The sequence below is a fragment of the Pagrus major genome, chromosome 2 (genome assembly GCF_040436345.1).
Source record: "Pagrus major chromosome 2, Pma_NU_1.0".
Classification (NCBI taxonomy): domain Eukaryota; kingdom Metazoa; phylum Chordata; class Actinopteri; order Spariformes; family Sparidae; genus Pagrus; species Pagrus major.
This window is the reverse complement of record NC_133216.1, coordinates 24,834,068-24,843,653: the sequence shown is the minus strand read 5'-3', so window position 1 is coordinate 24,843,653 and position 9,586 is coordinate 24,834,068.

The window sequence follows — 9,586 nt, the reverse complement described above, 5'->3', positions numbered from 1 at the left end:
AACTCCCTCTTTTTAAATTTTTCTCCTTAACTCATTATGCTTTCATGTTGCTTTCATTCATTAATATTTGATCCCTCCCTCCATATTCTCTCTTCTACTTTTCAGGTTGTTTGTGTGTCATCATGCACACCTGCCATGGACAGACTTGCTGTTTTGCCTATCATTTGTGACGTGCCACATCTGCTGTACATGCTTTCAATTCAAATATTCAAGCACAAGATATTCTGTCAAATGTTGAATTCACAAGCTGCCTACTGTGTATTTAAAACACCCTACAGTGCTTTAGTAATAAAAGTTAGCTTCTCCCCACTTGACATACTCTACACGCCACATTAGAAAATTAGAAAAAGAGTTTTCTGCTGGTGTTACTGCAAGGTCAAGTGCCTGAGTTCCTGAATCATTTTGCTTACTGCACTCAGTGCAAGGCTGTGGTAGTGGTGGGCAGCTCCCAGGTCGGTGTAGTCAATCTTGCATCTGTAACCATACTCCCCCAGGTTATTGCTGCTGCATTTTCATTCCTTCAGAAAACATAAAAATGTAAGTGTTTCATATGCTGTGCAAGATCAAACTGTTGCAAATTGTCACATTGCAAAGTAAGAGGTTTGTAAACTCAATATTTAGTTTTGAAGAAATCTCTAAGAAATAGAAAAAACCTTGTAAAAACAGTCGTCATCTCTCCGTCTCGGTCGTATTTTGATTTCCGTTCATATTTCATGTGCACATGCAGACACAGAAGTCCAGACAGACACAGGCACACACAAACACTTCCTCACACAAACCCATGTTGCATAAACAATATTTGCAATCACAGGCTTGAGTTAGCGCAATCCTTATTGCCATTTGTGAAATGTTGAATGAGTAATTAAAGCGTATTTCACAATGGAATGTGAAAGTCCCCAAAACAAACCGTATATCATCTCATGTGCATCAGCTTCTGAAATCCCCAAGAGATCCCACAGGGTGCCTGCTCGATGTATCTTTTACTCTAAAACAACTCATAAAGCTTTGGGCTCTATGCCAGCTTTTGCAACCTAGCTGTTTTTAAACACACACCAACACCTGACGTATAGTGTGGGGTATAAATGTCCAGAAGGGTTTAGTAAAAATAATATGCTTATCAGGGTCTGTTCTGGCAACTCTCAGGGGTTTCCAGAAAAGTTTTGGACTCGTGACAGTTGTAGACTTTCGGCTCGATTAACCAACATTTCTTTTCTGTTACAGTTTAGTTTAGTTGTGTGTGAAACAGAGGACATAACAATGGCAAGTGATATAATAACAGGTACTCTCTCTTTCCATCAACAGTATCTATCTATCCATCCATATGTCTGTCTGTCTGACCAATGGATGATGTTTTTGAGGATGATTTTGCAAGTTTGAATTTAATCTTACAAGTGCTCTCTGGTGGACAAATGATGTAATGTATTTTGCATTTCTGTACTGCAATCTCTTGTGACTTACTGGCTGTACATTACATTGATACAGATCTTTGATAAGCTAATATTGGCCTGTACAGTACTGATCGGGCTGATTTATTGGTCTAGCTCTACTGTCTGTGCATCTGTTCATCTGTCTACTCGATCTGTCTGTCTGTCTTATGAAATCTGATGATTTGCTGTTCATCTGTTCATCAAAACAAACCCTAAATATCTGGCAAAAACAGACCAAGCACAATGTGTACATTACAGACTCTCTATCCTTCAATGAGTATGAAGCTCTTGGTGGTTTTGTTGGTAATAAAGAGCAGGTCATCCTTCAAATGGAGAACTTGGGTTTAAGCCTCTGTGCCAACTAACATCTGCCCTGGTGAAGTGTCTCTGAGCAAGCACTAGATTCCTACAAGACTATAAGTTACCTTTCTGGGGTAGGTAAAGTAAAGTATTACAGTATTTATAATTGGCTGCCCGATATCATTTGTAATTTAAAATCTTTAGAAACTAATGGATGGGGAAAGGGGCATTCTAGTCTGGAAGAACGTGGGCACACACACACACACACACATATGCACTCATACAGTAGGAGTGCAGAGACAGAGAGAGGTCGTAATTTATAAAATCCTTATTTTGCTCCTTTGGCTCTCAACTGTGCTCTACAAGTCTGGTTCTCCGTGCCCACCCAACATCATGCCAACTTGAGCCCCGGCTAATTGAAAAAATAAACAGTGCAGATGCTTGACATTTGAGGGGAAAACCATTCAGTGTATTAGGCTGCTGGTCTGAAGGCTCTTTACTCTGCTGCCACATCTGCACAAACACCAAATTAGTCAGCAGAACTTTTAGTACTTTCTGAGGAAACTACTCCCAGGAGAAAAACACTTTTGGCTTTTACATGTCCAAGATTGAGAGGCAGCCTGATAAGTAGACGTGCAAACACATTTTAAGTGGCAAATTGTCAAGACATGTAGAGTAACCTACCCTGAAGGAGAGATTTACTTCTACGCTTGCTGTGCAGTGGTTGCACAAGATGATGAAAATGTTCATGTGGGCATTATTAAATTATGGCCCTTTTGCTTCTACCATGACCGTTTCCAATCTGTTGGCCCGGTCATGCACCCAAGACAGCTCTGAAATACCCAAAGAACAGTCATACCATGTGTTGTCAACAGAGGGGCTCAAACATGTACGGTACTTTCTCCATCATGTTCAGCTATGACTTGTTTTAAAGCTGCTGTGCAATTAAAGAGTCCATCATTAGATTTTGTTGTTCTTGCTATTATCTTCCAAAAAAGGGATCAGGACCATATTCCCTCAGCCTAGTCTGTACCTTTCACCTCCTCTGGCTTTGAGCTTACATATGAAATTGCAATCCAAATCATCCAATTAAGTTACAAGCAGTAATCTGGAAGCCAAGAGGAGATGCATTAAGCAGTACCACACGCATAATGAAGACTTGTCTGCCCAATGAGAAATTTGGATTGTGATTAACGACGGCTTTCTGTAGATATTAAATTCCTGTCAGTGTCTGAAGTGAAGCCTTTGGCCAAGTCAGATAGTCAGACATAAAAGATGTGGCCTTAATACAGAAATGTTTTAACTGTCCACACATTTTAATAAAAATTGCTAACCTTATTACTGTGTGCTCTTTTTTAATGTATCAGGTAAAGGATTCACAATATCCTTTTTATCAAACATTTCATGTTCATGACTGGCTTTGATAAACATATAATCCATCGGCTAAATCCCAGCCTGTTCATATATAGTTATTAAATGTCAGATTTGAGATACGTTTTATCATCATCAAACCAATGGGCCAAAGTTTGACTTAAACAATCTAATTAAAGTCAACTTCAGCTTATGCCTGAATGGTTTGAGTCTTAATGTCTTCTTGAAAAGCTGAATAAATGCAGGCATACATAAGATGGTTACTGTGGCACTTTTATACAGTACAAAACATACCACAGTTGTGGCTGATTTCAGTGGCTGGAAGATCTGAGTCTCGATCCACAGAACTCAATGTAAATACCTCATTAGGTTTATTTGTGTAGTGTGCATATACATTGAAGATTTGTTTATATTGAGCAATGCTAATTATGATCAGGCAGAACAGCATGGAGATGGGTGGATTCCCATTTCTGCATCTTGACAAATGTATTTGTATGTCAGCATCAAATGGGTTTCAGCTTTAAGGAATGTGTCTTGGACTTGGAGGCCAAATGATTTGACCAAATCTAACTGAACCATATGCTCTCAACTAATTTTGATGCAGGTAAGGAAAAGACATATCTCTATTGCTGCGTATGAGTGTAGAGTTAAAGGGAAAATGCTATACTCTATTTGACAGTTTTCATTCAACAGTTGGTGGTCATGGGGTATCTGGTGGAAAAGTAGTTAAGAAGATTATCATGTGGTTGCAATGTCACAGTGGTTTCACAAAGGGAAAAAAAAGGTTCTATGAGCTATAATTAACTTGAGACTTTACGCAACATGAGATTGCTTCATCCCAGAATCACTACCTACCAAAACAAGATGATGACAGCACACCTTGGGGGCTTGATGTCTTACTTATGTCTTAATTACAGACATAAACTCTCCCTCGGATGTACCAGCATCCTCCAAAACCACTACAGTGACACACAGCCACTATAAATACAGATGGGGGCAATCCAAGGACAGATTACAGGCGGTCGCTGATCTGAGTTTAGTGACGACAAGGGTTCAAATACAACAGGTTCACAGGGACAATTAATTATGCCAAATTGAAATTCAGAGGCTACTGACACAAATGTTGTCAGTGTTCATTACAGAACAAATGTTATCTCTATTTAATACTTTGTTAGACACCAAATAAGCCAAGTTATCATAATGTCGGAGCATCTTTTTACACAAGACTTCACAGCTTAGATAAGATAAGATTACATAACATTACTTGAGGCAGTAAAAATTAACTGGCAAAGACACCATAAGGAAAGACAAACATGTTACTGCCTTTTGGTGTCAGCTGATGTTGAAATGCACATGACATCATGCTAATAACCTTAGCTTAAAGCCAAGTGCATTTTTCTAAGGCTAAACTTATGGTCTGCCTTACAATCATGATGTGACCCTTATCATAAACCACTGTTTATTTAGGGAAAATTGACTAGGCATTAAGCTCTTTTACGGCAATGCCCCGAGTTCACATTCATACAGGCTAGATGAAACAAATATGGTGATAACCATGGTAATAACAATAAATAAATTATCATTAGGCCTAAATAAGAGCAAATAGATAGATAAAAACATGTCCAACATAGCCATATACAACAATAATAAAAACAATAAAATGATGGCAAAAAGAGGAGTAAACCCACAGCCATAAAAACAATGAAATAGCAGTTACACTGTTCCCCAGCCATATTAATTATCTGAGAAATCAGGGCATATATGTACTTTAAATATCCCCCATAAGTTAGTCTTCCCAATACATTTCTGAGGGGGAAATTAAAGTAGTGAAGTAAAACACAGAGGTTCGTTTTTAAAAGTGGCAGAGGCATGTCCTGCGGATGGTGGAGGGTTATGGCTTGCGTTCTGTTAATTATTTGGGGATTTCTTAAGAACTCAATGGCTTGATGCCAACATTTTGTGTGCTCAAGTGAACAGCGGGAGCTGACCTGTGAAGCCGTTCCAGATGATATGAAAATAGCTTTTGAAAAGTTATAACTACACACAACCCTTCCTTCATTGTTCGCCAAAATGAAAGAACAGGGAGCTAGATTATGGATGGTCAGTTAAAGAGCAATCTTCTATACGGTTTCCCCTCTCTGAGTCTCTCTTGTACGATACAACACATTCAAGCAGCAGAAAATGAAACATTCCTCTGATTTCTTACCTTAGTATAAGTAATCTCTTTCATTTAATACAAGAAACTAAAAACGTTGTTTAATCATTATGTAAAATAAAGAATTCTGATATGTATTTAAGTATAAAACAAATTCTAAATCAGGCAATAATAATAAAACAGAACGTATCCATAATTATCTCACAGGCTATAACCAGTTGATTTTTGATCTTGAGGTTATGGGAATATTATAGATACACATGACTCTTTGATATGAGAAGCCTTAAGAAGAAATTAAACTCACACTAAAGCTTACAAAAAACAAAAACACTGCTCACCAAGTAAATCGCATCTTGTTTCACTGGACCCTGGCTTACACACATGCAACTCATATGAACACATTTTACAGAGGTGGCAATTAATATGAATATATAACTGAGAACTGTTGGGAGTGACTGTAAATGATTAACCTGCTGATAATGAAATTATGGGATGAAAGATGACCGGCAGTGCGCTCTTACCTTGATATTTTTAGCAGGAGAGTCTGCGAGGTCCACGGAGCGTCTGGTCATCCAGTGTCCAAGACGTCGGCCGTCAACGCAGTCTAAACCCAATCACATAAATCACACATGCCTGGGCTTACAGCAGGCCGTATTCTTGTTTTGCCTGGCTTAAGACACAAACACACATACTCAAGCACCCACTCACACACACCGCTCTCACGCAAACACACGCGCTGAGCTGTAGAAAAGGATCCTTGCTCCTAATCCTAGACTCCTTAATGCATATTTATAAGAGGGCCAAAGAGGAACAAGAGAGAAACACAGATACATAAATTAAGATGAAATGTAGAAAAGCAGCAAGGTGAAAAGTATACATTATTTAGTGTGTGTGTGTGTGTGTGTGAGCGAGAGAGAGAGAGAGCGAGCGTGAGAGAGAGATTATTTGAGTCCAAGCCTGTCTGTGCCCCGGTCTAACTAACCCATTTACAGCCACCTGCAACCTACTGGGCCAAAAGCCACCATGCCAAGTACAGTAGTCCAGCTTAGCCTGTGTGTGTGTGTGTGTGTGTGTGTGTGTGTGTGTCTGAGAAGAGACATGTAAGAGACATAAATGAGGGCAGCCTGGGCAGACAGACAACACAGTCACCGTCATGTTGACATTAAATTACAATCACTGTGTCCTGTTTCTTTCTGTTCTCAACCAGACACACACACACTCACACAGAGCGCCCCAGTCTCTCTTCTTGTTAAATGCAATGCTGTGTGTAAGTGTTGAACGTCATTCCAATCAGCATCAGCTGAAGTACTAGGTTAATCCTCATTGCAACACACATAAATCCACACACACACCTACACACACACAAAACTGAAAAAGGAGGAAGAGAGAGGGGGAAAAAAATAGAAGGGAGTAATGAGACCAGGTGTGTAATTAGCAGTCCTGTATGGTTCAATGGTGGGCTAATTCCTCCTGTCAAACACAAACAGCTGGACATGGAAACTATCATAAGACTCATTTTTGACGTCAGGACTTGTAAGCCAAGGTGGACAGGTTCATAAGTTCACAGTCCTGCTTGAGACCCACACCTTTAAAACACATCCACATAAGCCTTCGCAGGATACCTTCAACACAATATTTATACCTGCTCTGCTAAGCACTTATAAAAACTTTAGAGTGAACACAGTGATGTGCCTTGACAAAAGAGAGCCGACGTCACTCCGCTTCCGGTGGACCCCGTGGGACTTTATTTCAGAAAAACTTTGCATGATAATGAATGGTGAGAGATAAATCATTTTTTGATCCCACTTGAGTCAAAGTCAATAAAAGTCAGTTTGTCATAAAACTAAATATGTGCTAGTTTCTTTCTCATGATATAAATATGTACTATTTTGTTGTGAGGTTTTGTTTACATCAGACCCGGCGTGGTCCTGTGCTCTCTTTGAATACGATACAGCTCCCCCTATTGGGATATATCTGTTGTGCATCTGTTGGGTAACCTATTAGCACACCTGTATAGTTTGATTGTGAATTTGCCAGAAACAGCTGAAGAAGGGCATCTTGCCTGAAATGTCTGTGTGGCAAGAGTAACAGAATAAACTGTAAGTCAAACATTATAGAGCTGGTCCTGTATATTAGCTTGCGCACAGAACGGACAAACTACCCTTTCACGTAACTGCAATTGTCAATATGGCCAATTTTATTGTGGTTTTCACCTTTGTTAATACTTTTTCTGCACCCGGATAATTATCTGCAGTATAATTAAACGTCCTTAGCGCCAAGGCGGCGGCCATGTTGGTGTTGGTGACGTATTTTTAAGGAGACGATGTAGTTCACAGAGCAGTTTAACACAAAACTAGATGGTATTTTACTTTAATTACGACAAACTGCGACTTTCTTAACTTTGAAAATTGTCTTCTAAAAAGACAAACATCAAACAAGCAGCAGGAAGTATTTGCTTTGAGTTAGCATTAACTGAACATCACATAAGCAGCCCTGTTAATGTTTTCCAATTAGTAAAAATTAACTAATTACCCTGCTGAAAAATTGAGCAACGTTTTATTGCACACAACAAAGCTAAGTGTTGTTTTTTGTTTGAGCTAGCTTTAACTGTAGCTATTGACATTAGGTTAATTTACAGAAACACAGCACTGCTTATTAAAGTTAGCTAAAAGAAGTGTAGCTAACGAGACGAGCGATTTTAGAGACAGCAGACATATATAATATGTTGAGAGAAGAATATTATACGAACCTCGGTTTACTTTCAGGACAACATTAGTGTTGAACTCCTTCTCCATGTCTTAAATTAACTGTTTTGTTTAAGGTGACTTAACACTAACTGTGAAAGCACGAGGAGCGCTGTAGCCTCCTCTGTCCTGATTGGCTGTCTGATATCACAGTTAAAATAATTAACCAATTAATGAACACCTGTTACAGCCAGGAAAATGACCGCTAATAGCCTACTGCATTATGTTTGTCAAACAATCGGCTTGTATTGTCACTGACCAACAATATTTAGCTATTGACTGAATGCACCACATGTATTCAGGTGGGCACCTGCGCGCACAAACTCCTGATATATTTTTAGTGAAGAGAGGGTACTCACCACATTTTGTCCACTGGAAGAGCAACCTAGAGGCCATTTTATCAAGTTTTATCTACCACAAGGGCACACTCCACCAGTGGCAACTATTTAGCCCAGGACTGCCCAAAGTTGGCCCGCCAGATGTTTCTAGTGGAAGAAAAATTTAAAAACAATATAATAGGCCTATGATTTGGCTGTTTGAGAGATAAAAACACTCTAAATATGTAGGATCCTTAATTAGCCTATTTATTTTTCAGCTCTGAGCAGGCAGCATCCTGCTGTGCTGAAGGGAACTTAGGACCCTTGTACCATTTTGTATCTTAACAATGCTATACGATACAAGAGGTGTATCCTTTTGGAACGTGGTCCATCATTAAGGGTCAGTTTTGCCCACTACGGCCTACATGGACATCTTGTTGTCATTTTCAAATGAACAGCAAAACCCTCAAAGACAACAAACAACATTATATATTAACCTTATGACCTTGACCTTTGACCCTGAGGCCCATAACACAGTTTCTTCTCATTCTGAGGCTTCAACCTGGTGAGCTGGGGTGAGCAATTGCATCTGGAGGTCAGGATGCTCACACAACCTGCCAATCATGTGAACACAGGATTAAAAAAAAAAGCTGCAGGTTATACTCCATGCGAATTATCTCTCACCAGGGACAATTAATTTTGATGCAGTTAATGCAGCTTCATTTTTGTACACTGCAAGATAGAGCAACACACTGTGGAAATACACTGGATGCAGTCTTTTCCTGGAAATTGTAATTACTGTTTGTGTAATAACTTTAATAAATAGTCAGTCAATTGATCTGCACATTTGGACCCACATGACAGAGATTTGAACATCTTGTGAGGGTCTGTGGCCTCTAAAGCAGGAGAAAGCAAAAAAAAAGCAAGGAGGAAGAAGAAAGAATAAGACAAACACACCAAGACATGTGCATAGTACAATTATAAAACCTAAATGAATTTATTCAGTTATTCTCAGGCACCTCCTGTTGATTACTTAGGCCTATCTGTATTTACTTCCTCTTTGATGTGGTTGTTTTTTTCCTCTCTCTTGTCATGACTTGTGTTGTCCCATTAATCAACTTTCTTGCACTACAAACAACATATTGTGAAATTGTGGAACCAAGAATTTGCCAGCTTAGATTTACAGCGTACACTCCCCTCTAAATTAAACCCAGATAAAAGAAAATACCATTTGTCTGAGGTAAGACTTTTAGGAAAGAAAAAGCTGGGCGA